The sequence below is a fragment of the Euprymna scolopes genome, chromosome 7, assembly GCF_053919585.1.
Source record: "Euprymna scolopes isolate OS-2025 chromosome 7, ASM5391958v1, whole genome shotgun sequence".
NCBI lineage: Eukaryota > Metazoa > Mollusca > Cephalopoda > Sepiida > Sepiolidae > Euprymna > Euprymna scolopes.
Window position 1 is genome coordinate 172,264,901 of NC_136488.1, and position 8,014 is coordinate 172,272,914.

General features: G+C 40.9%; 1 non-coding gene across 1 annotated transcript; it reads right to left on the bottom strand.

Moving 5' to 3' along the window:
* Positions 1 to 7,588: 7,588 nt before the first annotated feature.
* Trnas-aga (transfer RNA serine (anticodon AGA)) lies at positions 7,589 to 7,670 on the bottom strand. The gene has a single exon. It is a non-coding gene; the product is annotated as a tRNA-Ser (tRNA).
* Between the last annotated feature and the right edge of the window lie 344 nt (positions 7,671 to 8,014).

Here is an 8,014-nt window from a genome sequence, read left to right on the forward strand (position 1 = left end):
TTTTTAGACAACGTTAAAATTCAAGAGTAGAAAACTCGATTCGACTACCGAGATTTTATTTGTAATCAACATAATTAAAAAATGTTATTCAAAATCGTAAATGTTTATTTTCTTAATCAAAAAAAAAAAACTTGATCAGTTTACTTGATTTTTGGCACATGACATCTTCATTCCGTGACCAGTGAAAACACCACAAAGATTTTTCTGTATTTTTCTAATCAAATAAAATTCTAAATATGAACAGAATTTTGTATTCATTATAAAGCTTATTGATGCAAAAAATATTGCGCAAAAAAATATTGAGTAAAAAAAATATTAGGCAAAAAATATTTGGGAAGAAATATGGATTACAATAGAAAAATGCGAGCATGAAAAGTAATATGGTCAAGCTTAAACATGGAAAAGTAAGGTACGAGGCGTTAAAACTGGAAAAGAAAAGAGCAAGATATTCTAGTCAAAATATAATAAATTTATAACTTACAATATTGCAGCATTAAGAATTTTTTTAAAATTCGGTTTATTACATTGTGTGTGTGGCATCCGTCAGTCGAAACGACTATGGATCAGCGCCGTATTAAGATGTTGCCTGTATGCATCCTTTTGTGTGACTGTAGAGACCAATTCTTGATTTGCATAGTCTGCCACAGCCTTGACATACAAAGGTTGTTATGCAATTTGCTGCTTCGTCCGGCTGTTCCGCCTGTACACTCGCTCTTCTCCTAGCTCTCTTTGCAGCGTTTTCAACATGGAGGGTCCTCTCGCTGATGATAATCCCCTGGCGTATCATTTTTCTCCAGGCAGTTCTGTCAGCTGCAGAGGCTTCCCATGTATTCCTGTCCACCGAGAGAGCCTTCATGTCACGCTTGCAGACATCCCTGTAGCGAAGATGGGGTCGCCCCCTCTTTCTTGAGCCTGAGGCAAGCTCGCCATAGAGAAGGTCTTTAGGGATGCGCCCATCATCCATCCTGCGCACATAGCCCAGCCAGCAAAGACGTCGCTCACGCAGTGAGGAGTAAATGGATGGGATGCCCGCTCTCTGCAGAACATCAGTATTACTCACTCTGTCCTGCCATGTGATACCAAGTATCCTACGTATACACCTCATATGGAAGACCTGGAGTTTCCTCTCTTGTGTTGAGTATGTAGTCCAGGATTCACTCCCATACAGTAGAACACTGAGGATGCATGCTCTGTAGACGGTCATCTTGGTGGAGGTGGTAAGGTGCCTGTTTTCCCAGACTCTTTTAGTTAGTTTAGAGAGGGTTGTGGATGCCTTTCCAATCCTTTTGTTTAGCTCCACGTCCAATGAGAGGGTGTCTGAAGCAGTGGAGCCTAGATATTGAAACTGGCGTATGACCTCTAGTGGTGTGCCTTGGATTGTGATGCTGGGTGGGGAGGCGGTTGCTTGTCCCATGACTTGGGTTTTCTTCTGGCTGATGGTGAGACCGAACAGGCTACAAGCATTAGCAAACCTGTCCATCAGTCTTTGAAGATCATCTTCCTGATGCGATGCTATAGCTGCATCATCGGCAAACAGCATGTCTCTTATCCGAACTGTCCTGGTCTTTGTCCTGGAGTGGAGTCTGGCGATGTTGAAGAGACCACCATCTGACCTGGAGTGCAAGCAGATACCATCCGTTGTGTTCTTGAAAGCATGCTTCAGGAGTAGGGAGAAGAAGATGCCGAAGAGTGTTGGGGCCAACACACAACCCTGTTTGACACCACTCCTCACCCCGAACTCAGCAGACATGCCACCGTTAAATTGCACAGTGCTCCTCATGCCATCATGAAAGGATCTTATGATGCTGAGGAGCTTTGGTGGGCATCCAATCAGTGGGAGAATTTTGAATAGTCCATCTCTGCTCACGAGATCGAATGCCTTGGTCAGGTCTATGAAGGCAACATACAGAGGCTGGTTTTGCTCTCTGCACTTCTCTTGCAGTTGGCGTAGGGAGAAGATCATATCGATTGTTGATCTCTCTGAACGAAAGCTGCATTGAGATTCTGGGTAGATTCGGTCGGCAAGAACGTGTAGTCGCAGTAATACTATACGTGCAAATAGCTTGCCAACGAAACTCAACAGTGAGATACCGCGGTAGTTGTTGCAGTCACCGCGGTCCCCTTTGTGTTTGTAGAGAGTGATGATATTTGCGTCTCTCATGCCCTGAGGCACTGAGCCTTCTCTCCAACACTGTATCAGAAGACTATGGAGGGGCTCAAGCAGGCTAGCCTTTCCACTTTTTAAGACCTCTGCTGGAATATAGTCCTTTCCTGAGGTTTTTCCTGATGGCAGTCTGTCTATTGCCCAGGATAGTTCTACTATGGAAGGCTCCTCATCGAGCTCATGCATCAGTGGTAGACGATCAATGGCATCCAGGGCGGACTGATGTACCATGTTTTCCCTCGAGTAAAGCTCGGAGTAGTGTTCAACCCATCTGTCTAGCTGTTTAACTTTGTCTAGTATGGGTTCACCCGATATAGACTTCAGTGAAGCAGTTTTGTTAATTATGGGTCCTGTAGCTCTCCTGATCCCGTTATACATATTTTTTATATTTCCTGTATCAGCTGCATGCTGGATAGACTTGGAGAGCTCCATCCAGTAGTTGTTTGCAGCTTCTCTTACAGCCTTTTGAACTGCCCTTTTGGAAAGCCTCAGTGCAGCCAGCGATGTAGGAGATGGGTTGGCCTTGTATGAGAGCAAGGACAAACGCTTTGCCTCAATCAGAGGGTTGAGGGTAGCTAGTTGGCATCATACCAGTCATTGCGTTTGCTACCTGTCCTCCTCCCAAAGACTTTGAGAGCTGTAGAGTGGATGGCATTTTTCAGTGTTTCCCACTGTTCAGATGCAGTCCGGGTGTTATCTCCTTTGAAGGTGGAGGTTAACATCTCGTTGAATTTCGCATTGCGATCTGAGTATGTGGTCTTGCTAACATCAATACGGGCAACACCCTCCTGTTTAGTGTGGTAGAAATCTTTGGGTTGAAGTTTGACTCTACTGCATATTAGGGAATGATCTGTATCACAATCAGCACTGTGGTAGGCTCTAGACATCAGAAAATGTTTGAGGTACCTTCGTCTAGTAATGATTAGATCGAGCTGGTGCCAACGCCCTGATCTGGGATGTCTCCAGGACACTCTGTGATGCGGTCTGGCAGCAAAGAATGTGTTGGTAATGCAGAGGTCATGGTAGGCACAGAGTTCTAGAAGGCACTGGCCGTTACCATTGCATTTGCCCACTCCAAAGTTACCAAGGCAACTCGGCCATGCATCATTGTCGCCACCCACACGTGCATTAAAGTCCCCAAGTATAATCAGGTCTTCATTTTGTGGAAATGCCTTGATGGTGCTATCCAGCTTTGTGTAGAAGTGCTCCTTGATGTCGTCAGGCGCTGCGAGTGTTGGGGCGTACACACATAATAGATTAATTGTTTCATCTGTGGTGTTCAGTCGTAGTGAGATTAGGCGCTCAGTAGCTGAATCAGAGAGTTGTACGTTCTGAAGCAGTGAGTTCCTGACTGCGAAACCAACACCGTGTTCCCGGACCTCCTCTTCCTGTTTTCCTTGCCAGAAGAAGGTATAGTCCGATTCCTTTAGGCATCTGGTGTCAGCTAAGCGTGTTTCTTGGAGTGCAGCGATGTCTACTTTGAGTCTCAATAGCTCGTTGTTGATGATGACAGTTTTTCGAATATCGGAGATGTTGCGTATGTCGGTAGATAGGCCAATCGTTATAGTACAAACATTCCAGCACCCTAGCCTGAGTGTTGGGTTCTTTGTGTTTCTTTTGGTTTTGTTTGGTGCAATGGTTACTGGCCACTTGTTGGAATCATCCTATACCCTACGCACCCAGTAGGGTAGGTGGCCAGTGGCGGGATAGCACCTTACTGACTGAGGGCTGCTCAGCTTTGTGGCGGGCGGTAGCTGTCCAATGGAATTAAATAACTTCTCCCACCATTAGGACCGACCCCTGGCGCCCAGCTGTACGCCAATTGAGCTGTAGGCTCATAACCGGTAACTGTCGCTCCCCTGTTTAGTCCTATACAGATGCATAGCTGAAGTTTTCTCTCCAGGGCGCTGGCCAGGGCAGATCTGTGGAGAGACTGGGTTGCCCAATCGTCAGAATCCCCCTCTCGGTCTTGCTGGTGTTGCCCAGAGGAATGGAAGTACCAGTACGTCCGACACCAGGTTGACTGCAGTAGCTACCAGAGCAAGGCTGAGTACAGCACTTGTCTGCCTGTGGGGCTACACTCCAGATTTTCTGTTAGGGTTTACTCCCTTAGCCTTTATCGAAACAACGAATAACCACAAGGCAGTGGTACTATTTACCCATAGCTGGGGGCCTGTTCATGGGCATCAGGGCTTGTCCATACAACGATGGGCCTGGCATGCCGCATGTCTGGGGGCAGACCACCTCCGAGTCTCCTGTAGTTCTGCTTGAGTCCGCAAGGTACTCAATTTACATGTGTCGCCACGGGGAGGCACTACATGGAGCTTTCCTATGGAGAGGCTATGTACTGGCAGGGAAGACTTACGCACTCTGCTTCCTTTTTGCCTAGGCTAGCCAGCGGTAGGGACTGGAAGAGGAAGGTGACAAGCACACAGTACCCCACACTTGATGCATCAATAGGCCATTTGACACACATATTTTAAGTTATAAATTTATTTTTATCTTTGACTAGAATATCTTTTCTTTTAGTTTTAACAACTAGTTCTTTACTTTTCCATTTTTACGCTTAACCATATTACTTTTCATGCTCGCATTTTTCTATTTGTAATTCACGATTTTTCCAGGTTTCCAATAAATTAACTTGTTCTTTATTTAATTTTAGTCTTATTTTTTGACTCCATAAACACATACAGTGATGATCATATTTATTGGCACGGTAAAATAAAAGTTAAATTTTGTCTTATAAATTCTAAAAAAGGGATTAAATTAAAGAAAATAACAAAGTATATTATGTATTTTTAACTGGCCTTTCCGATGCAGCAATCGGATTTTAGAAAAAATAAATAACAAAGGGACAACAAACATAATTGCAAAAAACCCTTGTTCAAAATTATTGGCACGGCTTTGTTTTTCTTTTAGTATCAGTATAATATCAATCAATTTCCGGTTTACGTGCTTTCTGAACTTTTTTATAGCCATATTATGCTTGTTTAACGCTAATTCAGTGAATAATTTTTTTCAGATAATTTTTAGATAGCGATTTATTTAAACTATTATAAGTGACTAAATTATAATTTTCAATCGCCATGGTTAAAACTAAGGAACACAGCGAAGACGTCAGGAAGCTTGTTGTAGCATGCCATACCAATGGGGAGGGCTATGATAAGATTTCAAAGAAGCTAAACCTTCCCAAATCCACTGTTAGAGCCATAATAAACAAGTTCAAATCGCAAGGCCACGTTATGAGTTTAGAGGGTAGAGGGAGAAAAAGGATTCTTTCCCCAAGAGATGAACGGAAAATTGTTCGACAAGTAAAACAAAACCCAAGGATCTCTGTTGGGGAGATTGTTGATGAACAGAGCACCTCTGGAGTGAATGTATCTCGACATACAGTTGGTAGAGTTTTGAAGAGAGCTGGTTTAAAAGCATGTCGTCCGAGAAAGACTCCCTTATTGAAGCCTATGCACCTGAAAGCAAGGCTAGCCTTTGCAAAACGTCATATTGATAAAGATGTTGCATTCTGGAAACGTGTTCTATGGACTGACGAAACGAAAATAGAGTTATTTGGCCATAATAAAGTGTCTTATATTTACAGAAAATCTGGCGAAGCTTTCCTGCCTAAGAACACCATACCCACAGTGAAGCACGGTGGAGGCAGTTTGATGTTTTGGGGATCCTTTGCTGCCTCTGGACCAGGGCGACTTGTTAAGGTCACAGGTAGTATAAAAAAGGAAGATTATGTTAAAATATTGGATGAAAACCTGAAAGACTCTGCTAAAGAGCTCTCACTTGGTCGTCGTTGGTGGTTCATGCAAGATAATGACCCAAAGCATTCGGCTAAACTGACTAAGAAATGGCTTGAGGACAATCATATTAATGTTTTGGAGTGGCCATCACAAAGCCCAGACCTTAATCCAATTGAAAATTTATGGAGAACATTAAAATTGAGGGTAATGCAAAGGAAGCCTAAGAATCTTATTCAATTGGAGGATTATTGTCAGGAAGAGTGGGCTAAAATTACTACTGAAGAGTGCAACAACTTGGTTGTAAACTATGAAAAGCGACTGAGGAAGGTAATCAAGGCCAAAGGCTATGCAATTTATTATTAAATAAATCGTGCCAATAATTTTGAACAAGGGTTTTTTGCAATTATGTTTGTTGTTCCTTTGTTATTTATTTTTTCTAAAATCCGATTGCTGCATCGGAAAGGCCAGTTAAAAATACATAATATACTTTGTTATTTTCTTTAATTTAATCCCTTTTTTAGAATTTATTAGACAAAATTTAACTTTTATTTTACCGTGCCAATAAATATGATCATCACTGTATGTAATAACAATGTACGTCACTCGTCTGCTTTCAGTAAAATACCCTCAATTATCGCCCTTTCATGCTTTCATTCTCTCTGTTTCACTTGTTACTTCTCTTACCGCGACAGCAGTGAATTAGTAGCAACAGTAGCTGGAGAAGCGACGTGGTTGCTATGGAAACCAATCATAAAAGCGTCGCTCACCTCCTTAAATATTTTTACGATTTTGACCACCAGAATATTCATCATAACTTTTGTTTTACTTGACGAAAATTGAATTTTTTCTCACAATATAGATGAGAAGGTGATGTATAAACTATAATAATTGTTTGAAATTTGGTCGAAAAATGAGTGAGAGTGAAGCTGAAGCTTTAAAGCAGTTTTAAATGACTAAAACTACCACGTAACTAACACTACTGTGTTTGAATGATAAGCAGGTTTCAGTTTTTTTTTTTTTTTTTTTTTTTTTTTTTTTAATATTATAATAAAAAAAACTTTTTCGGAGAAATAAACCTGACGCATTAGTTTGATACAAAATAGTTTTTAATGGAATGTAATAAATTTGAAACCAAGAAACGAACAAGTTCAAACACTTCCGGTCGAGACCAACTGTTTGCTACGTTTATTGAATTCCGATACCGAATGTAAGATCTCTACAAAATTTATGAATTTATTTCTTCGTAAGAGGACACCTTTAAAAAAATATTTGTTTAACAGATTTCAATATTAAAAATAATTTTCAACTTTCTGGCCAAAGATTTACTGTTTAAGGTCCTTATAGGAAAAAATACAGTTACATTAAAAATAATTATCAAGAAAAAAGATGGTAAAAAAATCTCATTTTAAAATAATTTGAAACCAGGTACATTTTTAACTTAAAATTAAAGTCACGTATGAATTATCTTTCGGAAACTAAAAGGCAGTCACTTTTAAACCAGTTTTTATTAATCCCTCGATGATTTCTTTGCAAATTGACACAGGAACATCACAATCTTTCGTGATAGCAGTAGATCCGCGACCGTAGAACTTCATCTGTGACGTTAGTATGTCACGTGATTTTTAGTGGAGCGGCCTACTACACAACAGCGATCTCATACACACAAAAAAAATATATACGTCGCCGATAGGATTCGAACCTATGCGGGGAGACCCCAATGGCTTTCTAGGCCATCGCCTTAACCACTTGGCCACGACGACCACGGAGATAAGGTATCTAACTGATCAACTAATTCTTAAATTTGTTTTTTTTAGAGAGGTTGCGCGTACACAATTGCCACAACTTATCACATAAGGGATTAGATTGCTTAATAATGGATGACTCAGAAAATTTAATTGCGACATTCGTTTTCAGTATACCCGAAAACTTAAACCGTCCTCATTTTAAAGGTGATTGCTAAATTTATAGTTTTTCATTTTCCTTACTGCGACGTCATTTCGCACACCGCTCTGCATTTGCATATAGCCGCCATACGTGCTATGTTACACTAGCATATATATATATATATATATATATATATATATATATATATATTTTACACAGG